The sequence below is a fragment of the Pleurodeles waltl genome, chromosome 3_1 (assembly GCF_031143425.1).
Source record: "Pleurodeles waltl isolate 20211129_DDA chromosome 3_1, aPleWal1.hap1.20221129, whole genome shotgun sequence".
Classification (NCBI taxonomy): Eukaryota; Metazoa; Chordata; class Amphibia; order Caudata; family Salamandridae; genus Pleurodeles; species Pleurodeles waltl.
In genome coordinates this window covers 705,931,508-705,955,985 of record NC_090440.1, presented here as the reverse complement: position 1 = coordinate 705,955,985, position 24,478 = coordinate 705,931,508, and the positions used below count along the sequence as shown (strand labels likewise).

The 24,478-nt window shown below is 46.3% G+C and overlaps 1 long non-coding RNA gene across 1 annotated transcript in view; it reads right to left on the bottom strand.

Annotated features, from left to right (window-relative positions):
- LOC138284529 (uncharacterized) overlaps positions 1 to 24,478 on the bottom strand; it is an 81,384-nt gene that overhangs the window by 19,005 nt on the left and 37,901 nt on the right. The window contains exons 2-3 of the long non-coding RNA XR_011201412.1: positions 20,916 to 21,286; positions 14,632 to 14,893 (exon numbers count right to left, since the gene is read on the bottom strand). This is a non-coding gene — a long non-coding RNA (uncharacterized lncRNA). The remainder of the gene's footprint in view (positions 1 to 14,631; positions 14,894 to 20,915; positions 21,287 to 24,478) is intronic.

Below are 24,478 nucleotides of genomic sequence, written 5' to 3'. Positions count from 1 at the left end.
AGTACATGTTATTAAAATTATCAGTGTCATTAGTCATACCAACAGACACACCTGCCATTCTACAGTGCATGCATAACTCTTAAATACAGGGGTTGAACAAAGTCATAAACGTGTCTCCAAATCATAGTTTCTCTTAAGCACTTGTGAAGTGATAGGCAGAGTGCCTTTGTTTTCTTCTGTTCCACTGGCATCTAGGTACTAGGCTCTAGACTGCCCCCAGCCAGAAGAAGTTTCCAAAAAAGGGGCCTGATGGCCCTTTAAGTGAAGCCAATGTGTTGGGCCCAACTCGATGAGAAAATAAGAAATACACCGGCCACATACAGGGTACCTCTCTAATCAGAAAGTATGCAAGATTTTGGCACTGCTGAATGTTTCCCAGTATTGGCAAATCACACCACAACAAATTTGGCATATTTCACTGGGGCTAGCCCAGATCCTGGATAGCGTTTAGAAATAGCTTCTAGACTCCCCCCACCTCCTCTCACCTCCTAATTTCCTACACTGTATTTTTAGACTCCTGATCCTAATCCGGTTAGTTCCCTTTACAAAAAATGGCAACAGAATGAGAGCCCTGGATACTCGAGCCCCTGAAGAACACAACTGAACTAGGCCTTTGACATCAACTTGGTTATTACAAGCTATGTTTGCTTCGCTTTTGATAAGTATGTGAATTAAAGGTTTTCATAGACTACTGGCAAAACAACAAACGTATTTGGAGACTTTACTATTTATAGTGGTTTCTAGAGACATGAAAAATGGAAGCTGCAAAAGGTAACTATTTTTTGCTTTTTCTATCACTTCAGCTCTAAAACCACCCCACTGTCACATCCTTGCTGTGTCTATGAAATCGCTAGCAAATAATAAATGTCACCTGACTCATTCTGTCTTCATTTGGTATAGCGTAGGTCACCCTGTAATGTGGTATCTTTCAGGGGAGAAGTGCAAGGGCTTCCTTAGTTGATCTTGACAGGGCATTTGCCTGGGTGGTGACTTAGACCTTCATCCAGGTGAAAAAGTGTGCATGTTGCACTACGCTAGCCTTCACACATAGCTAACTCCAGAGGCGGCCGGCAGTTTTAGGAGGGAGGGGGGTGGGCGGGAAGCACACTCACACTCATTCTTTCACACACACACACACACTCACATCCATTAACAACACTCATCAACATTCAAACATGCACGCATGCACCAAACATTCATTTGAAAAGATCACACACACACACACTTACCTTCAGCCTCGGAGGTCCCAGGAGGGTTGGGACTGCTGCCTTTCCTCACTGACTGACCTTAGGTCAGCCAATGAGGGAAGGCAGCAGTCCCAACTTCGTCACAAAGTGGGATGGGGTCAGTGAGACTGCTGATCCCACCCCACTCTGTGACGAGGTATCACTGATTGACACTAGCCTTGGGCGCTTCAGGGCTTAAACCTGAAACGCCCAGGTCGAAGTCAGTGGGTGACGCTTCCCTTGTCACCCGGGGGAGGGCCTCGAGGCACCTTTGCTGAGCCGAGGAGGTCACGCCCACAGGAGCTGTGACCTCTTCAGCCCAGCAAAGTTCAGCTTAGGCAGCCAGGAGTCTATGCAAATCGTGCAAGTCTGCTCCTGGCTGCCTGACCTGAACATGAAGAGTGTCTGTCAGGCTGACCTTTGTTCAGCCTGACCGGCACTCTTCATGAGGGGCAAAAGGTGGGGAGGCGTGGTCCCTCCACCCTAACGGATTGGCCGTGCCTTGCTAACTCGCTTCCAGGTCAAATAAATCCCAATAAGGGAATTTCAGTGAACACTGCTGGAATAGAGTAGAAACCAGAAGAGTTCCGGTTGTGCTAGCCATTAATGATCTGGAACCAGGGTCCTGGGATGACCTAGCCATGAATAAACTGGAACCGGGTTCCTGGGATGACCTAGTGAATTGTCCTAGTACAGTGCGTCACCACTGGGACACTTGCAGTGACGCATGCACATGTTCATTGTGAAGTGACACATGCACATATTTAGTGTATGTAGTGGCTAAGAAGCTTCCATGGATTGGCAACCTCATAAAACCAAATTAACCTGATTGGAACTTTTCTACTGTTTACACAGGCCTTCTGCAACAGTCACATTATATTAATGTGCCAAGTTACACAGAGTGTGGATCTCTGACCTACATAATAGTTGTAAAGCTCTGCGGCAGGCACATCCACCTTCTAAGCCATTGTATGATGATTCAAGCTTGAGACCAGAGATTGCACACAGACCTCTCTAGCAAGTGCATTAACCACCTTTGCTAGCTGGCCAGTTAAATACACTGACACTTTATGGGGAAGCATACATCTTTGCAGCTGTACAGCACTAAGCTATTTGAAAATGCCTGCTGTTTTAATCAATTAAACCAGTATTGCTCTACAAAGTTTGTGCTTGTTGTAAATTTCTTTGACAGAGTTTGTAGAAGATGACCCAACATGAAACCTCTCCTTTTCTGCCCTTTCTGAACCCTCAGTTTGTGCGTTCCCACTGTTACATTTGTTTCCATTGTCAGCACTGCAGCGAGCTAACAGGACCAGCGAGATATAGCAGCCCTGTTAGAGACAGAATCAATAAAACTTTTAAAAGATAAATGATCATGAACTGATGGAAGGAGAAGAGCTTGGGAGCACGATGTGATGTGACGCTTTCATGGCCTGTGGATAAATCAGTGATTTAATGTCAATTTAATTTATTGAGGGCACGTATACCCAAAGGTGTCTTGGCGCTTAACTGAAGCCAATGGACAATGCGCCCTGGAGGTTAGTGATTAACCTCTCAGATAGAGCGGTAGCGAGTTCTATAATTTGGACACGCTAGTTACAAAACTCCTGCCTCCCCAAGAAGAAAGCCTAAATCTGGGAATGGTAAAATTTTTGGCATTCGAAGATCTTAAAGTCCTCTGGAGAGAGTATAATTAAATTTGTTTTCCTCTGATAATAAGGTCCGCTACCATGTAGGGCCTTGAAAGTAATGCAGAGGGCTTTCAAAGTAACTTGTTGGCTGACCAGTAGTCAGTGAAGCTGTCTGAATCCCGGAGAGATTAACTGCAATTTTGGGATGCCCAGAAGCATTCGGACAGCCACGTTCTGAAGACTTTGCAGTTGTTGTTACATATTCAGGTAAAGAGCATTGCAATAGTCCATTTTTGAAAGAACCATAGATTTCACTACTGTTTTTTGAAGTTCAAGTGGAATGTAAGGCAGGAAGTTTTTCAGTGCCTCTAAAGTATGGAAGGCGGATTCATTGACTGCATTCACCTGAGTTCCAAAGGTTTGTTTATTGTCCAGTATCACTCCTAGATTGCAAACTTATGTTACTGGAATGGGCAGAGTTCCTAACTCCGGTGGCCACCAAGAAGGAGCCCAGACATAAGTTGAGTTACCAAACAAGGTGACCTCAGTTTTTTCTAAATTGAGTTTCAGGCAATTATTTGTCATCCACTCATTTACTACTCTTATACAATTGAGAAGTCTTAAGCCAATGTCTTGCTCATTGTTAGTGATAGAAACCACAATTTGCATGTCGTCAGTGTAAGAAGTGAGAGAAAATCCAAAAGTTCTAATGTGTTCAGCCAGTCCTAAGTCATATATGTGAAAAAGTGTGGGACCTAATGATGACCCTTGTGAAGCCCCACTGGGAAAAGAAAAGGAGTCTGAGGTAAATTAATCAAGTGTGACTGATTGCTTCCAGTCAAGAAGGAAGGAGCTTAATAAAGCAAGAGTGGGTCCGCCTACCCCGATGTTTCGCAGGCTATCAATCTGAAGATTATGGTGGACAGAGTCCAAAGCTGCTGTAAGATCTAGAAGTATATGAATGGCACTGCCTCTTGTATCAAGTGATTCTCTAGTCTCTTCAGTAGCCTTGATAAGGGTGGTTTCCATACTATAGTTACTACGGAAACCATATTGAGTGGTATCCAGAATATAATTTTCCATCATGAAGGTAGTTAATTGTTGATTCATGATTGTTTCAACAATTTTTGCTGGAAAAGGTAACTGCGAGATAGGTCTGCTATGATTGTGTGGGTTTTTCGTCTTGTTTTAAGAATAAAAGACAAAACATTGACCTTTGATGTAAAACAGGAAAGAAAGAGAGAGACAGAGATATATGTCTGGTGGCTGAATTTCAAAATGTGAAACCAGATAACCTGGAATCAGTATAGCTTCCTTCTTGTCCAAATTGTGTGATGCTAGGCAAACATTTTATTTCAAAGAACCTCCTTTTTATTTGTTATTACACATTAAAGCACTTTTAATTACTTGAGTTCAGGATGTGCACTGTACATGTTCCACTTATATTTGATTAAATAGACTATAATCTTGCTCCATATGTAATACGAATCTAGCACAATCTATCGCTCAATAGTGGTGGATTACTTCAAATATGGTGGATGGTGGACCACCACACCAATGGAGTTATATCCCCAAATGGAGGAAACAGCCAAAGACCACCAGTAGACCTCACTCTGCTATGGCGGATGGCTGACCTGACCAGCAATACTCTAAATATGGCACATGTTCAACTGTGGAATGATGGTTGTACCACCATGGGGGAGACATAGCAGCCCACCCACCAAACTCTAAATGTGATTGGAACAAAATCAGGGGGACAAGGAGAGTTACATGAGAAAACTGGCGCACCCATGGCAAGGGTTCTGGGAGCTAGAGCCTAGGACATAAATCCTGAGCAGCATATGCTGACAACAGGACAGACATACTGGGATAAAGACAGTGGAACATGGACAATAAGGCAAGTGAACTGAGATGCAAACCTTGTGTCAATCTCACACAGACATGGAGAGACACAGGTGCTAACATGGATAGTAGGAACTGGAGTCTAGGACAAGGAAAGGGGCCAGGAGTCCTCTGAAACATATATGTAACCTGTCAATAGGATTGGGGCATCAGCACTGCATCATAAGCACAGACATTGAAACAGCGTACTGGTACTGGGACATGGACCCCAAGACGCGCATCCTCAGACAAGAACCTAAGACACAAATCCTAGGCTCCTAGGAATAGAACAGAAAAACTGGGGCAAGGGCACTGGAGTGAGGAAATTAGGACAACAGAGCAAGGACACAGAGACAGGAACACTGACACTAGAAAAATGACAATGGGTTATGAGTGCTGGAACACAAACACATGGACAAAGATGGTGGTGAGAAGGCAGTGAGACAAGGGCACTGAAATAAGGGTAATGATAAAAGTACTGAAAGACAATGGGACTCTAGGAACGAGATAGACACTGGAGCAAGGCCACTTGGACAAGGACTCGGAGGTGAAGACATTGGTCACTGACAATGGGACACTGATGTATAAAGCCAGACAAGGATACCAGGGTATGTGCAACGGAAAAATATCAGTAGGTTAAGGGCAGATGTACAAAAACACTGGTGCACAGACACTGGGACAAGGGTGGCAAGGATAGTTGGAAATATACTGTAGATAAATTCCCCGAGAAGCTGACACTGACTCCAGAATACTGAGAACCAAGTACTGAGACATGGCCGCTCATGTAAAGAAACTGTTTAAAGGGCATTGGTGAAACAAAGAATCTGAGACATAAATCCTAGAAAGATAACACTGACGCTGAGGGTCTAATTCACCAAAGAAATATAACTCAATTCTAACAGGTTTCTCACCATTGGAGTACATTTACGCATTTTTGGGAGTTCTAAATAATTCCAGGCTTCATATTACACAACGTACCCTGGCAGCACAGTGGGTGTTTCACACGATTTTTGCACTGTAATATGTTGATAGTAAAAAAGGGGCCACAGACACTTGTGAGGTCCCTTCTTCAATTTTAATCATGATTTGAAGGGAGTGTTTCCTCAGTTACTTGGGAATGTGGCCCCACCTAGATGAGAGTATACCTTTGCCCTTGTGCCCATGCCATATTACAGAAGCGGGTAAAGAGTTAAAAGGTACAATCGGGGAGTGCCTTGATTGTGCACCACTTTTGAGGTGGCACACAAAGTACACCCTGACGGCTGCCTTTTGGGATGAATAGGGACCCTCGCAAAGAACACCCTGGATGATAGTGCCTAAATTGTACCCTCCTGTGGGCAGGGGCATAGCTTCACGAGGGGTGTTACATTCCCCAAATAAATGCATGCTTGGCTTCATAGTTGGGTCTGGGGGCCCTGAGTCAGCTCTGCTATGTCTTTGTTCATTTTTCGGGTTTCCCATTTCACTTAATTATAAATTGACCAGCTTAACTAGAAGATACTAAATCTTAACACACTCCTTGATTGTGCAAATATACTACTTTTTAGAATTTACAAATATTGGCAGTAGTAGGTTTGGAAAACTGTGCTAGTTTCATGTTTTCAAGTGTACTACTGAAAATCAAACACCCAAAAAGTGATGGGATGAATGTTTGCAGGTAGTCTAACCACTTGCAATCGCTAGGGGTAGTATACCAATCCATCATTTTTCACACACTGTGCCACTACAGATAGAGGTCCACATAATGCAGATCAGAACTGGCTCTGTTCATCATGGGAGCAGCAGGTCATCTCACCCTTCCATTTTGCATCCAAACACTTTTTTAGTTGGAAAATGTGATATGCATACACATCTCACTGACTAAGCTATGTCCCTGCCTGGCTGGGGGCCCTGACCACTCTTGAAGGGTGGGTCCAACTGCTGTGGAAGACCTAGCCACAGTTTCAAACTGCTGGGGTCTTTCACTGAAGCTCTCCCCATATAGACACAACTTATCAGTGTTTGCACTTGCCATGGAGAGAGTGCTTTTTCTTTTGTAATCGGGCACACTGTCCCGGTCAGGGCCAAGTGCTTCCACTTGTAGGTGCACTATGACAAAAACATGAATAGTGTGCCTGTTCAGTAATACAGGGTCCCATGGACAACTCCATGGAAGCTGCAAGAGTTGCTGCTTTCCACAAGCACTCACACGCTTGGTGTATGGCATAGCAAAAGTGCATTTGCGCATGTTAACTGCTACCACACGTTCACTGCATTCCTGCTGTGGAATGTTAACTTTTTGCTCTTCAGAGCAGATCTACAGCCATGTAGTATTTCACTGCAATGGTGTAATATTTCCTTTGAGTTTACCGATTTACTACTGAAAACACATATTTTGTAAATTGCAAAAGTGAATTTGCACGTAAAAATATGCCTATTTTCACACCTGTTTGCACTTATATGCTGAGATATGTATGGCTCTCTTGTTTCTGCCTGTGAGTGCAATTTGGACATCTTTGTGGGTTTGAGACCCTACTGGTGTGTCATTTAAAAATTTGTTAAAAACACTTAGGGCCTCATTACTACTTTGGCAGTCTTTTCGGGAGACTGCCGCAGTGGCGACTGCCAAGAAACCGCCATGCTGGCGGTAAACCGACCGCCGTATTAAGAGTCACACTCTGAAGACCGCCAGAGAACTGCCAAAAATCCGACACCGCCAGGACACAGGAGGACGGGAAAGAGGCGGTTCCACCACCAGCCCGACACAATTCCACCCTCCAGATTATGAGCCACAAATCACCACAGCGGTTCTTTCACTGTGATATACCATTGGCGGTGCGAACCGCCATGCTCAGAACCCACTGCCGTCGGATCACACCACCACATTGGACAGTTTGAATATCCCACACCTGACACACATACTCACACCAGACACACCTATTCACTGTACTATACAACACACCACCACACAACCCACAATCGTTTACTACAAAATTGATTTTCACATACACTGAGAGGAGGCAAATACACTTATATATCACCATTCCACCATAGGCACACATACATATCTCACTCAGCACACACCACACAACTGCACTACCAACACAAAACACAGATAACTATCACACACACACACCACAAGCGTCCATCACTCACAACGCACCACCCACAACCCATCAATCACCCTACACTGCACCCTTACACACACAACACCCACCCCCACCCTCAACACAACCACTACCTTGTCCCCACTAAAGCGCCCCTGGTTCACCGACGACTGAGGGTCATGGTGGATGAAATCGTCAGTGTAGAGCCACAACTGTTCAGAGCATAGGTCCAGCACACCTCAATAGCTAGGAAAATTGAGTTGTGGCAGTGAATAGTCAACATGGTAAACTCAGTAGGCAACCATCCACGCACCAGGGAGGAAATCAGGAAGAGGTGAACCAACTTTAGGGGGAAGGTGTGTTCCATGGCATCACAACACCAGATCGCCATGCACAAGACTGGCGGTGGCCCCCACCTACTCCCCCCACCGTTCACATCTTGGGAGGAGAAGGTCTTGACATTCTGCATCCAGAGGGCCTAACTGGAATACCTGGTGACCTGGACTCTGGTAAGTACCCACAACTACCATGGGACACAATTGTCATGTCCTGCATGCTTCCTCATCATCCAAATACTCCCAGTCCACTGTATGTTTCACTACACCTTCCACCTATACACCTAATGCCCCTCTCCTGCATGCCCCACCTCACCCAGCCCAGACGCTGATGACCTACCTGGCCCATCTGGGACACCTGGTCATTCTACGACTCCCTGCCTCAGCCTGCCCACATCAATCCCCCCCAACCCTGTGGCTTCCACCTCACAGCAAACCCTTTCATCAGCATCAGCAGGTGAACAAGAAGAGGCACAGGCGAGTGGGGATGCTGCAGGCCACAGGACCAGGAGTGCTGCTACCAGCAACAGCGAGATACCCAGTGGCACGGAGGATAAGCGGAGTGCCATGGGGGAAACCGTATCTTTCATGCCATCTTCGGAATCCTCCTCTAGTGGACATTCCCTGGTGGTGGTGGACCCTTCTGTGACCATCCCAGCACCATTTCAGTCTGCCACCCCCCTTACTAACACCGCCCTCCCTGTAGCTCCCCACCCAGTTGCCCGTGCCCGCTCACCCAAGAGGTTGGGCGTCTCCTTCACCACAGGCACCTCTGCCCCTGCCCCAGTCAGCCCTACTGCCCTCCGTGAGGAGGCTATTGACCCCTTGAGGTCGATCTCTGTGTGTCAGTCGAACATCGTGAATGCCATCCAGGGACGGGCAGCTCAAGTCCAGCAGAGCAATATATTCCTGGAGGGCATTCACTGTGCACTGGCTGGCCTACAGAGATCCTTTCAGGCTCTGGCCACCACACTGACTGCAGCCAGTCACCCTTTGTCTACCATCCCCCCTCAACCTACCTCTTCCCAATCCCAAACCTCTCGTCCCAAACCCAGCAAATGCACACAGACAGACAAGCATGCATCCACCTCAACATCCAAGGGTAGCACAGACAAACACAAGCACCACAAGACCCACCACCGGCATGCACACAAACAACACCCACCTGCAGACACACCAACATTCACTACCTGTACAGACTCCCCCATCACCCTTACCTTCACAGACACTACACCAGACACACCTGCAGCCATTACATCAACATTCACTGATTCAGCCACAACTCCTATCTTACCCACAGTCAGCACAATATCAGACCCACAGTCACCACATCCGCAGACACCACAACCACCGACACACCCACATGCAGCACATCTTCCATACCTACAAACACCACCCCAACAGAAATTCACCCATCCAGCTTAGCATCTCTCAGCACCTCCTCCCCCACTCCTCCCAAAAAACATAAACGCCCACTCTCACCCACCCAACAGACACTCAGTACCCACAAGCATTCCTCGCATGCACATGCACCCAAGACATCCACCAAGACACCTCCTACAACCACTCCCTCTACCTCCACTCCCAAACCTTTTTGCCATGATTGCCCATGTGTCTGAGAAGCATTTCCTCCCAGAGTTTTCCCTGTTCCCTACTCCTCTCCCACCCCGTGATTCGGCACAAACTTGAGGTCCCCAAATTCCCCCAATCTCCTCGCAGAGATTATAGTTATGAGAAAAGCAACTTCAGCAGGCAGCCATGAAAACGTAGCGGATTCTCCATAAAAATCTTTACTGAGTTTTCCAAATACACGTGAACAAATTAGCTGATGATCAAACATTTCGATATGCTTAATCACCCACATGCTTGAAGGTGCCCAGGTGGACCTGTGGGAAGCCCAAGAAACAGTGCAAAGGGAGAGCACCTAGTCCCACCACGCTGATGACTATGGGACCTTTGCAAACACAATTCAGTGCTGTAGCAGTACAAATCAACTCCCCGACGGGACTGGGTGGGGAAACGAGGTAATGTGGGAGATGGTCAGCAGTGCCTCGTAGGTCAGGGTAGAGAGGCACGGGTACAGCCCCAGATGTATTAGTGTGACGTCCCACGGCAAGAGGCATGGCCACATAATCATTCAATCAATCAAAGAGGTGTAGTGCGCTGAGTAGGGGGGTTAAAGCATAGGAATTCAAGTTTGGTTAAGTCATCAATCAATGGTTGCCACTGGCGAGTTAAGATTTCCCTGAATAGGAAAGAGCATGAGTAATATGTTCCATAGTGATCATCTGCCACAAACTGTGGAACCAGCTGGCCATCGGTGAGGCCTCAGGCGTCTTCCAGAATAATGCTATCAACTGTTTAGCTGCCCCTATCATGTGGTGAGTCAATGCCCAGTCAGCATGAGTCATGGCCTCTAGTGTTGATGGTTTCAGCCCCAAAATTACAGTGGCAGGGTCGCTCGCAAGGGATAACCCAACACGTCCCTGATATGACCTAAGATCTCCGAGGATGACCACCATTCACTGAGCATGACCACCAAATATGTATAAACGTATTCATGTCCCCATTACATCTCCAACAGGTCATGGGGGAGGAGAGAAACATGGGAGAGTCTATCAGGAATTAAGTGTTGGAATGATTACTTTCAAAGCTGACTCCTTGTGAGGTGGGCTCATATGCCTCTTTGGGGTCTTCGCCATAGGATATCCCACTGCTTATCCAAAATTGTCTGTCCCAGAGATTATTCAACCGTGCATGATACATGTGCATAGTGCGAGGTTTGGAGACCTCGATAGTGGTGTATGTCTTAGAAATCAGCCCCCTCGTGCCCTTAAATGACCTGACTAAGGATTCCAAAGGGGTGAGATTGTGGGTTAAGGCTGGGAAGTTTTCAGGATGGCGTGCCCAATGGAGTTGAGCAGTTTCCTGGTGAAGAAGTCTTTCTTGTTTTGCTCGAACATCTTAAAAGAGGACCCTGAAAGAGGTTGCTCAGGGTTTGAAAGTCCCCTTGTGTCCTGGTCACGAATGCTTTGGGGTCCAGAACCAGGATGAAGTCTGCATTGCACACAAATGGGGTATTGGGCAAGGAATGGTAGTAAAACCCCTCCTGATAGCTATGTTGTCCCATATGTCCAGCACTATTTTATGGGGTTGGCTAAGTATGCACTTCTAAGGTGACTGGTTTTAGACTCCTAGGCCAAGTTCCAGAGAGTTCTGCATGCCCCTCTCGGTCCATACGGAACCACACTTTTTCGCTTTCACAAACTACCCATTCCAACGTGTAGTGGGTTGGTGCTGCCCAGTAATATTCCACCAGGTTTGGGCAGGCGAGGCCTCCCCATGTGGCTAATGTCATCAGGAGGTTGTTAGGTATGCAGGGCTTTACCCCTCCCAAGAAGAGCTCAATTTGTTTTAGAGGATTCAGATTTTAGCCTTAGGGATGAGTGTGGCCAGAGTCTGAAATAGGTAGAGCACTCTGGTTAGCATGCTCATTCTGATCATATTTATGGGACCTAGCCATGATATATACAAGCATTCCATCATCTCAGGTCTTCAACAATTGCATGCCACAGAGACGGCCCGCATCCAGCCTTCAAGATGTGATGTGATATTGAGGCCTAGGTAGCGGATGGATCACTGGGCCCAGTGAAAGAGAGCCAGGGATTGCAAGGATGATATTAGTTTGTCCAGGGTGGTGATACTGAAGTCTTGTGATTTATCCAGATTAACTTTGAAACCCTAAACCTGCACAAAGACCTCAAGGAGGCTAACTACATTTGGCACTGATCCAAAGGGCTTTGTGAGGGTCAAGTGAAATTCAGTCATAAACTGGTGCACTTTATGGGAGGTACTCTAAAAGGGGAAGCCCAATATACTGAGGGCCTCCCAGATCTAGCTGGCCAGTGGTTTCCCCACTTGGGCAAAGAGAAGTGGGGATAGTGGGCAACCCTGGCTCTTTTCCTGCTCGCATTTAGGTGAAGAAAGGCAAGGAGGATAATAGACCGTCATGATCCTAGCGATCATCTATGGGCCCAGTGTGAGCCTGTGTAATACCTCTTACATAAAGTCCCAGGTCACATAGTCAAAAGCCTTCTCCCCATCAAGTGAGAGAAGGAGTGAGGGGATATTTTGTCTATGGGCTTTTTCCATCAGCTAAGCCAGGCAACAGACATTCTGCGCCTTGATGATTGCCAATGAAGTCGACCTGGGCTGAATTATTAAGGGATGGGAGAAGGGGTTACAGACGCTGCGCAAGGACCTTGGTGTAAAGCTTAGCATCTGTATTCAACTGTGTGATGGGGTGGTAGGAAGCACAGTTGGTGGGGTCTCTCCTAGTCATAGTGATGAGAACAATTTCACCCTCACATATGATGGGAGTCAGAGTCCCGGAGGGCCCATAGGAGTTCAACAGCTGTGTTAGATGATCTACAAAAAGCTGTAGGAACATTTTATAGAATGTGACAGAGTTGCTGTCAGGTCCTGGGGACTTTCCCACAGGCTTTGTTTGGAGTGCCTTCCGAATTTCTTCAGGTGAAATGGGGGCTTTGAGGCGTTTCCTATGAGATAGGCATTCAATCACAGTCACTTAATTACTGGTGTATGTTGGAGGGTTGATCATCACTCCCTCTGTACAGGGCTTTGTAGAAGTCTTGGAAAGCTTTATGTTTGTCAGGTTCTGTGATCGTCCAATTGCCATCTTAATGTCTGAGTTGGGCAATGTGCGTTTTGGCCCTTTGGAGGTGCAGTTTACATGCCAGAAGTGCCCACATCTTGCCCCATTTGTCATAAAAATGCAGCTTCAAGTAGAGCAGGGAGCACTCAGCCTGATTCATGCTGTGTGATCTGTGCTGGACATGCAGGATAGCTAGTTTCCTGCAGGTTGTCTTAGTAGTGTCTTGTTTATCTTGTTGTTCCAGCACCTGTATTTCAGTGGTGACAGTGTGTTCCAAGAGCCTTGATCCTCAGTCCCTGTCACTCTCTATTGTGACGAGGGAACCCCTGGTCGTGGCTTTGAAAGCAACCCATAGGATTTGTGGGGAGCAATCACGATGGGAGTTATTTTGAAAATATTCTTTGATAGCCTCAGCCACTCTATCCCTATCCACCGGGTCTCTCAGTATATTGGGTTGTAGCCACCACCTCATGAAATTGCCTGGTCAGCCTCAGTCTCCAGTTCATTGCATCATCACATGAGCTGGCCTGAAATAGAGATATTGGAGATATCCACCTGTCGCACTTGCTAGAGGATTGCATGGGTAATTAGGATATAGTTGATTCTTGGATAAGAGGCATGCACATCAGAGTAAAATAACAATCTCATGTGTCGGGAAAAATGTGTCACCAAACCTCCACTAGAACAAGCTCTGTGATTTCCTTTTCAAGGAGGGCCAACATAGCCCTTGTTTCCTGGTGCGAGTCATGATTTCTGTCCAAGAAAGGCTCCCAAACCAGGCTAAAGTCGCACCCCACTATGAAGTCTCTTACCAAATCTTTTAAATGGTCCTGTAGAAGGGAGCATAAGAAGGAATCTTGGGCAGTGTTAGGTGCATAAATGTTCAGGAGTGTCAAGGAGGAACCCACCCTCTGGATAGTAAGTTTAAGATAGCACATCTCCTTATCCTTAACCGTTGAATGTTGTTTAGGCACGATGTTGGATTTGCAGAGAAAGGTTACCCCTGCTGTATTTAGGGTGATGCATGCCAGACTGGTGTCTGGGGAGAATGTGCGTCTGCTTCAAGAATATTATGTCCATGTTGTGTTGGGATAAATATCTCCATATTTGTTTGCACTTTTTAGGGGAGTTGAGTCCCTGCACATCAAGAGACAGGAGTTTAGTTGGGCATATGTCCCCTGTCATTTGGCTGGGGATGAGAAGTCTTCAGAGGCCCACTTGGTTTTCGAGAAGTACCCCCATAACCTCCTACACCACCTGCAAGGGTAACAAATCACAACAAACAATGGCTAACATAGACAAACTAGACATCTCCTGTGTAGTTGTGAGGAAGGTGGTCATCACCAAAGTCCCCTCCAGAGGTGTAGCCCTCCTAAAACGAGGGCATCATATGGGGGGGAACATCCCTTAAGTAATCGTAACTTAGTCTGGACTGCACAGGGATGTCAAGTGTTAGCTCCTCGTCCATGCCCCACTTCACTACTTGTCCTGACAAGAAGTCCCACTCAGAAAAGGTATGCCACTGTCCGGGACAGTCGTTCAAAATGCTTGTGGCAAGGGTCTGGGTTGTGAAGGCTGAGAGGATTGGCCAGAGTCTGCGTTCATGTTCTAGAGATGGGCAATACATTCTGCTTTAGTTCTCTCAGGAAATCCCAGCATATCACCCCTGGGACTGGCAGTGGAGCCCACTGTTGGGTGCCACATGTATAATGCGGCGGGCCTTTTAAGGTGGAATGCATAGCCTGTTCATCATCAGCTTCCCTCTCCCCATAGTCCCCTGTGCTGGAATCCTCATACTCATCGCATTGCATTCTTCGAGCGCTCAGCATCCTCGTACGGCGGTTTCCTTCTTCGTCGAAGTAGGCGGTTTCCCGGCCTCTGTTCTCTGCATCCGTGGAATCCTGCAAAAGAAAAAACAAAGGCCATTATTTCAAGCAGGCAACTGACACATTGGTAACATTTACGAAGTGTTCCAAAAGACAAGAAAAAATGACTTAGCTTATAGGATCCTGTTGCACTGAATGGTGAAGTCAACCATTTTTTTTATTTATTATTTCATCTAAAGGAATGAAAAAGACATTTATTATTGTTTCCAGCAGCATTTGTGTAAATATAATCAAGGACTCATATTAGTTAGTTGTGAGTGTATGTACAGACTTTCTTATTGTAGAGCGACTCATAGGTAGATTAATAGAATGCTGTATGCTTGCGTTTGCAGGAAGATGAAAGATGAGTTAGCATAGGAACCTTTGATTTGAAACTTAATTCTGTAAAAGATTGATGTTTGATCATCTAGGCTTATTAAGGCCATGCACTTGAGTAGGTAGTAGTTTGAACTGTTATATATTTACATGTATCTTCAATTATTACCTGTGGAAGTAATTATCTTGAATTTATTCTAGAAGTATTACATAGCCATTTCAGCCTACAGAAACCAGCACCTAAAGAAAGGAACATTAGGTAAATAAAGCTTAAATTACTTAGAATTTGGGAAAAAGTTTTATTTGAGTATTTTAGTACTAGAGATTGTTTTTACATTTACAGAAACCTGAAAAGATGCCTGACATTGAACAAAGGAAGTCTGGTCTGGTCTTGGTCAAGATTCGCCCCTTCGTCCCGGAAGGTGAGGTGTGACTTCTACTGGAGTCCGCTAGATTCATAGGGAAGTCTGGAACCATCATTGTATCCATTTCACTCCTGCGGAAAGGAATAAGCCTGACACCCACTATGTGTCATTCACTGCAACAACCAGGCTGATGGTGCTATGTAGTTCACTTGTTGTCTGTGGGGGATTCCTCCATCGACAAGCCCAGCAGTGCTATGGCTTCTGCAAGGGTGCACATTGATTTGGTTTTCCCTTTCCATTAAAAGATTAGGCTGAATGGTGCCCCCTCCGATATTTCACTTTCTATACTCGGAGGTAATCCATGACTTGTTTAACGTCTCTGCTTTTTTTGAGTGTAGTGCTGGATAAGTCCTAAAAGAGCCATATGGTACAGCACCTGAAGACAAAGCCCACCTTCCCCGTGCAACGCACATTAGTGCTCCTTTGTCCTTAAAGAGGTGAACACGGATCAGGATGTCAGGCATGCTTTTGGCAGGTGATGAGCCATTGAGGTTCTGTAGGCATGATCAAGTCATATCGTGGGTGCATCAGTCTGGCCTCCTATAGCTTACAGGAAGTCACATGTAATGATGATGTTGTCACCTTCTGGCCCTTGGGGATGACCCTGATACCTATGTTGTTCCACCTGATCCTATTTTCCAGGTTCTCTTGCTTTGTCTGCAGATCCATGTATTGATCCTCCAGGGTGCAAATGTTCTGCCATAGCGTTTCCTGTTCCTCTGACTCAAAGTCCAAAGAGCTTTTGACATTGTCCACTCTATCACCCAGTTCCGCAACCTCTGTGGACTTCAATGATGCATGATTTGAGCTCTGCCTTTAAGGAGCTAATATTGGAGTGGATTTCACTGAGGAAGCCATCCATATATTCTTGTGTAATGGGAATTGAGGAGGGGCAGTTGGAAGCCCCCGAGGTTGAGGCATTCTGTTTGGAAGTTGCCCCCACTGTGTTCTGGCTCCACATATCACAGACTGAGCTAGCCTTCAATGACTTTCCATCAACCATGGTTTCATTGTGGTTGGTTGCAATAAATGACTGTGGAGTCAGAGGGGTGGTAGTCGAGTCACTGGGCGTACTAGAAAGCAAAGACCAGTCAGGGTATGCCATAGACCAGTGAGTCACGGTCACGTGAGGTGAGCCATTTACCCCCCTTTTTTGCAGTGTCCATTCACTTCAGGGGGTGTGATGCTGTGGCTTTGGTCACATTTCACACCTTCTTAGTTCCCAGGCGTTTTAAGTGCAGCTTCGCCGCAGCAGACCCCAGTATGGGCATGGGCAGCAGAGCACACTAATGGCATCTATGCCCCACAAGTTCCTAGGTGCAAGAGCAGGCTCCCCCAGTGTCCTTAAGGGCATTGCCTGCCCCCCTTTTCTCTCCCCACAGGCAAGTCCGACTTGCTGGCACCCACTGGGAAGTTATGCTGCTGACTTAGGGCATGTCTTCCAGGAGGATCTTGGCAAGCAAAGTATTATGGGTGAGGCGCCACACCCCTCAGCACCACAGGCCTGCAGCAACTGAGCGGGCTGTGTGCAAAGGTGTGTCACATGGTCCGCCAGTGTCCCGAGCTTGTAGAGGGTGCAAGCAGGGTGGGCCGTGGCCAGCTCTAAAGAAGTGGGTCCCCCCACTCTGCACAAATTTGAGGGGTTTGTTCCTTATCGGTCAGTCCCCTGCTGCAGGCTGGGATTCTCCCCAGGTTCAATGCTGTATAGGCCACTTCTCTGGTTTTTATGCGACAATCCTGGGGGGATCACAAAGTTTTTGGGTCAATCCCATGCCACTGCCTTTCGCCTCCGGGGGGACTTACGTCCTGTCAACATCTTCCTCAGTGCTCACTGCGACAGACAGCACAGTGCAAGGTGATGCAGTGCAGCGAGAGGAAGCACTGAGGAAGGCAGCCCAGTCCAGTTTATGGAAGAGCGGGCACTCCGTGCTCCATGAATTCTGGAGGACCCACACTGAGTCTTCCGATACTCCACCACGGGCAGAAATCCCATATTGCTTCCAGATCCTGGGATAGCCGTTGCCTAAGCAGTGCAGGTGGCAACCGAAGCAAGAACAAGGCCTTGGTCGTCCACTGACGAGGTGCCCCAGTTTTGGTCACGTTTTCCCTGGGTGCTGCTGTGGGATGTGCGTTCATTGCACATAGGTGCTGCATGGCAGAGCGTAGGTTCCATGGGAGCCACAGGGAGAGCACCCAAGATGACAGCTGCTGCATTCACCGGGCCATGTCTGTCTGTTGTAGTGTGGCCACCTCTGGCCACATCGCTCTCTTGATCACTTAGGGTAGCTCACCCCTGCCTAGGACCTCACAAGGCAAGCATCAGACACATAGTCATGCCCAGGACCTTCCCCAAGGTGCCCAGGACCTTCCACAAGGCAACCATCAGACACATAGTCACAAAATTGTAGCTGGCTAAGCAAAATACTATCTGTCCTAAGGTGGCAGTACAGTAACTCTTGCAGACAAAACTTCTATATCCGCATTTTGTCACAAGGGGTAATCAAGACCAAAACCATTGCCTACTATGGTAATCTGTGGGATTCCATGTAAAAAACATCTATCTGTAGGCTTAACATATGCTTTTCTCAATATATATGTCAGATCTATTACTTTTATCATAACATTTCATAATAAACAGATCAGTTCTCTAGCCAAGTTCATTAGCTTACCACCATAACCAATTCAGTCACGCTGTATGGAGTATAAACTTTGTCACAAGCCAAAAAAATGCAATACAAGCAATCTTTAAAGTTGAAGCACACAAATGTGGCTCAATCAACTCCAACTGCATTACAGTGTCATGTGTGTGCCCCTGAAAGTTCAAGCTCAGGCAGCTATAATGCTGCTGGCTTAGGCAGCAGGATTAAGGAACAAAATAATCAGAGCTAGGTGGAGGGAAAGTACTTTTTTATGTGGAACCACACAACTTCTGTCCAATCCAGTACCACTGCCTTTCAACATATGGGTGGCACCAGAGGCCCTCACTGTAGTACTCCCAAGAGCTATTTTTTAGGGTGATCACATTACGTCTGACAATAGCTATGCTGTCAAGTCAGGTCTAAAAGGGGGACATTCTTTGTTGTCGCCAAGCCTTGCTTAGGGTGCTTTCCCTTTTTAGGGCAGATCACCCCATGGGTCAAGTACAGGTTTCTTGTTTTCTTTCTTGCTAGGGCAGAGGTATTAGCATTTTGTATTTTAATTATTTATTTTTGGCACCTATATACCATGCCTTACTGCATGCTTTCAGAGCGCTATAGGCCAGATGTATCAAGGTTCGCATTTGCGAATACCAAATAGCGATTTATACCGAATCTCTAACTGGGATTCGCAAAATGCAATGTAACAACACCATCGCAGAATGTTTTGCGATTTCTTAAAATTCGCAATCACAAATAGTAAGTAGCAAATAGCGATTCAGTAAAATAGCAAATCAGTATTTGGAAATCGCAAATTGTGATTTTTGTATTCTAGAGCAGCTTGATGACATCACAATCAGGAAGTGAGTCAGTGCATGCTGTTTCCAGAAGCCTGAGCCACAGGAGCAGGCAGAGAGACCCAGCACCAGGGAGGCACTCAGGATAGTCAGCCAGGACCAGAAAAAACTACGGCCACTGACTGGAATGGGAAGGACAAAGGAGAAAGTGTAAACTGAAATTCAGTAAGCAGGAATTGGAGGTGCTCACAGAAGACGTGGTCAAGAACCATGACCAGTTATTTGGCAAACACTCACTACAGGACCCAGAAAGTGAGAAGAGAAAAATGTGGACTGACCTCCAGACCAAAATGTGCGCGCTAGGTGTTTCACAGTGTTCCATCAAGGGGATATGCAAGCACTGGTACGACTTGCGATCACGTGCCAAAGAGAGGGCAGCAAGCAGGCTGAAGGAGGCAAGGAGCACTGGAGGAGGACCACCCACCCAGACACCGTCCACCCCCATGGAAGACATGGTGGAGTCAACACTGTTGCCTGAAGCAGTTAGTTTTGTCACTGACACCTCAGGCACAACCGGCACCATCAAAGGTAAGGACAGTAATGATTTGAATCACCATATGTGCATGTACAAATGCCCCTTAGAAAATTGCAATGGCACTATGCACAGTGATAAGTAGCCCATACCACATATTCCATTCAACACAACAGTGCCTTATGGGAGTGGTAGTCCATACACCAAAAGTGCATCTACTACATAAATAGCAAGATGGTGTAAAACCAAGCAGAGAAACAATTAGAGACACTATGCCAGGGGAAATGTTTATCATGAAAGTGACTGTGAGATTACAAACCCAAGGTGAACATCATGAATGACATGCTGCACATTGTTGTTGCAGATGTTCCGGGCCCTAACGCAGCCGAAAGTGGAAAGGGGGGAGTGACGAAAGTCAGCCACAGTCAGATTCAACCACTAGTGAGTCCATCGTACAAGCACCAACTAGACGCAGGGCAAGAGTGCTACCCCTCCCTGAGTTTACCCTGGACTCTGATGAATTGCAGGAAGAAGTACATACACCACCTCCAGAGGTTAGAGGCACCAAAAGACAGCAAGCAGTCCCTGTTCCTGCGTCAGTCTACTCCCCTCAGGAGGCGTTGAGAAGAAGGAAGACAACGCACAGAGGAAGGTGAGGGCCCATCACTGCTTGGTGGCCTTGAGGCATCCATTTGAAAGTGCAATGCAATGTAAACACATGAGATAAATGCACAGGCAGTTAGTGTCTATTGATCACAACATGGGATCAATGCACAGGCAGTTGGTGTCTCTCAATAACAACATGTGCAAGCTGCATGAGGGACAGCAAGCTACAGCAGAACACATAAGGGCGATGACAAATGCCATAAGGGAACTCTGCACTGTAATGCAACAGGAGAATGTCACCCACCGTAGGCACCATCACCAATTAATGAGCAGGTTGGATGGGTTCAGCAGATCTGTCAATCGGCTCACTACCACAACTGCTTTGGTGTCAGGATGTGCTATGGGCATGCAAGTGGTGATGGCACATTGCAGTCGGGACGTTGCACGAGCATTGGTGCAAGTCACCAATGTATTGGAGACAATGCAGACAGCCCACAGTGCTACAAACAGCAAACTGGGTGGTGGGGATAGTGAGGAGCTCTCTAGCCTCAGCAGTGTCCCAGCCCCTGTGATGGATCCTAGGCGTCGCAGTTTCAGACACAGTACTGTCTCTGAACTCACAACAGGAGGTGCCACCGAGACCACTCAGCGTTCAAGTGGAGTGCGTAGACGTAAAAAGTAATGTGGAGAATATACATGGGACTTGCATATCATGTAGCAATGCATTGATACTATGATGTCAATAGTGTCACACTGTAACTGGTACCTGATTGTGTATTTTGTATACCTATGTCCTATTCACACATACATTACCTTAAGTCAAGGCAATAAATGTGATACCTACAGCAATAAATGAAAGGAGACGTGGTGTTGTCATTACTCACATCAGAAATAGTTACGTGTAATCTCAGCATGTCTTTGTCTGCCCTTTGGTTCTGTCTGCTGGGTGAAGGGGTGGCAAGGGGTTGTCATCCTCATTGGAGTCTGGCTCTGTGGGTTTCATTGGTATGCCTCTTGTTGTTGCGATGTTGTGTAACATTGCACATGTGGCCACAATTTTGCAGGTGGTTTCTCGACTGTATTGCAGTGCGCCCCACGCTTGTGCAGGCATCGTAAACGACTCTTTAGCAGGCTGATAGTCCTCTCAAGCGTGCTACGTGTCCTCCTGTGGGCTGCATTGTGTCTCTTTCACTTGGCGTGGCAGGATTGAGATAGGGTGTTAAGATGAAGGACCGCACTCCATATGCACTGTCTCCTAGAATGACAGGAGAGTAAAATGAGTTATTGTTATCTGTGACATCACATAGATGTTATACGCCATTGTTCACTGTTTCATTGCCAAGTAGGTATCCCTCGCCAAACTCCCCAGCAAGAAGTCTTGTGTGTATTCCACTGAGCCTGAAGATGTATGAATTATGTGTGCTACCTGGGTATCTGGCCACAAGATCCGTTATTGTGTTGGAGGCATTGCATATGACCTGGATATTCATGGAATGTGTACTCTTCCTATTCCTAGACCGGCCATCTTTTCAGCCGACCTTCCCCCTGGGGGGTCGAAACTCACTAGGCACCAGAGATTATGTTATAATTATGTTTTAGGGCAGTGACCCTTTGGGCGAGGGTCGCTGCCCTGGGGCAAGATTTTTTTTAATGTTTCGGCCCCCCTCCTGGGGCTAGATCAGCCATGTTTTTGGCTGATCTGGCCCCCGGGGGGGTCGAAACCCACTAGGCGCCAGGGATCTGTGTGTGTTTTTTTTGTGGGGGTCGGCCCCTTGGGCAAGGGTCACCCCCTAAAGGAGACACATAACTCTTGGCGATTTCTGCCCCCCTTCGGGGGCAGATCGGCCTATTAGTTGTAGGCCCAGCTGCCCCTAAGGGGGGGGGGGGGGGCAGAAGACACAAAGACACCAGGGATTTTTTTTGTTTTTTTTTTTTGTGTGGGGGTGGCGACCCCTTGGGCAAGGGTCATTACCCATGGGGGCACATTATTGTTGGCCATTTCTGCCCCCCTTGGGGGCAGATCTGCCTATTTTTGTAAGGCCCATCTGCCCCCATGGGGGGCAGAATGCCCACTAGACACCAGGGAAGATTTTTTTTTAATAAAGAGGGTGGGTATGGCCATACACACACCCCAAATAAATGGGGACAAAGTTGTTTTGCCCTCCAGTGGGCAGATGGGGAAATTACTCCTGATCCACTCCCCGGGGGAGGCAGAAAGCCTACTAGATGCCAGGGAATTTAAAAAAATAGTGGGGTGGTGGCTACCAACCAGTATGGGCATGGTTATGCCTCCACCCCAACTAAAGGGGGTAACAGTCTTTCAGCTCTCCCCCAACACACTAAATGATTTTATCCAAACAGCAAACAAGAGGACATTTGATAATTTGGGGTTTTGATTTTACATTTGGGCCATGAGAGCTTGGCTAGCTCTCAAAATCGTCCCACTTGGAATGGTGAGGGCTGCACTTTTTGGGCTTTCGGGCGCTGCCCTCTAGAAAAATCTACGAGACCTAGACACATCTGAAAACTAAACAGCTGGGTGAGTCCAGGGTGGTGTGCTTTACATGCACCCACACCATTTTCTTACCCACAATGCCCTGCAAACCTCCAACTTTGCTTGAAATCACACATTTTCCCTACATTTTTTTATGGAATCCTCTGGAATCTACAGGAATCCACAAAATTCCTACCACCCAGCACTGAAGCATCTATACTGATAAAAGTTCAGCCCCACTTCTCAGCCTGAAAATGTTTTTTTCCGAACTGTCCTTTTGGACCCCCTTGGGTTTCCCCTCAATTTTGACATGTTTTTGGCTCTTCCCTGTCACAGGCACTTGGCCCACCTACACAAGTGAGGTATCATTTTTATTAAGAGACTGAGGGGAATGTAGGGTGGTAGGAAATTTGTGCGAGTGCGGTGATCCCTCACAGAAAAGTGGGAAAATTTTGATTTTTTGTAAGCTAAATTGGGTGTCTAGTTTTCAGAAATGTCTGGGTTTGTTAGGTTTCCCTAGATGGCTGCTGAGCCCAGGACCAAAAACACAGGTGCCCCCCTGCAAAAACAGTTAGTTTTGTAATTGATCATTTTGATGTGTTCACATAGTGTTTTGGGGCATTTCCTGTCTCGGGCATAAGGCCACTGCTTCTCAACACCTTATCTTGTGCCCATTTTGGAAATACAAAGGTTTCCTTGATACCTATTTTTCACTCTTTATATTTCACCAAATGAATTGCTGTATACCCGATATACAATGAAATCCCATTGCAAGGTGCAGCTCATTTATTGGCTCTGGATACCAAGGGTTCTTGATGAACATACAAGCCCTATATATCCCCACAACCAGAAGAGTCCAACAGACGTAATGGTATATTGCTTTGAAAAATCTGCCATAGATGGAAAAAGTTATAGAAGAAAACGTGGACAGAAATGACTCTTTTTTCACCTCAATTTCAATATTTTTTTATTTTAGCTGTTACTTTCTGTAGGAAAGCCTAAAAGGATCTACACAAGTGACCCTTTGCCGAATTCAGAATTTTGTCTACTTTTTAGAAATGTTTTGCTTTCTGGGATCCAGCATTGGTTTCACACCCATTTCTGTCACGAATTGGAAGGAGGCTGAAAGCACAAAAAATAGTAAAAATGGGGTATGCCCCAGTAAAATGCCAAAATTGTGTTGAAAAGTGTGGTTTTGTGATTCAGGTCTGGCTGTTCCTGAAAGCTGGGAAGATGGTGATTGTAGAACTACAAACCCTTTGTTGATGCCATTTTCAGGGGAAAAAACACATGCTTTCTTCTGCAGCACTTTTTTCCCATTGTTGAGAAAAAAAACTAAATGTTAGTTATGTTTTGGCTAATTTCTCGGTCTCCTCTAGGGGAACCCACAAACTCTGTGTACCTTTAGAATTCATAGGATGTTGGGATAAAAAAGGATGCACATTTGGCGTGGTAGCTTATGTGGACAAAAAGTTATGCGGGATTAAGTGTGAGCTGCCCCAAATAGCCAAAAAAGGCTCGGCACAGGAGGGGGAAAGGCCTGGCAGCGAGGGGGTTATAATAACATTTGAATAAATCGTACCAGCGTGATAAGGCCACCCCTATTGGCTTTGCTAATATTTATTCATTTTTGTTTTTGCAGCTTTCGATGTGTTTAATTCTATACGTTGTTGAATATGTGTGCTGGGTTATCATTGATAACAATGACATTGGAAGATAAACCTTTGTGTTATAATATTTTGCTGACTTGTATGTTTCCTGGTTAGGAGTGCTACATTTGTTTTGTTTCTGTCTTTCTTTCTTTCCTCCGTGTTTTATTACTGCAGCTCACCCTAAAAGAAACATTGAACTGTCTTTCTGTGCATTTTTATTTGCTCTGCTTCCTCTTGGAACAGAATCGTATCAGCAACTCGGAACAGTGTGGCGGTTATGTTAAAGCAATGCATGACATTT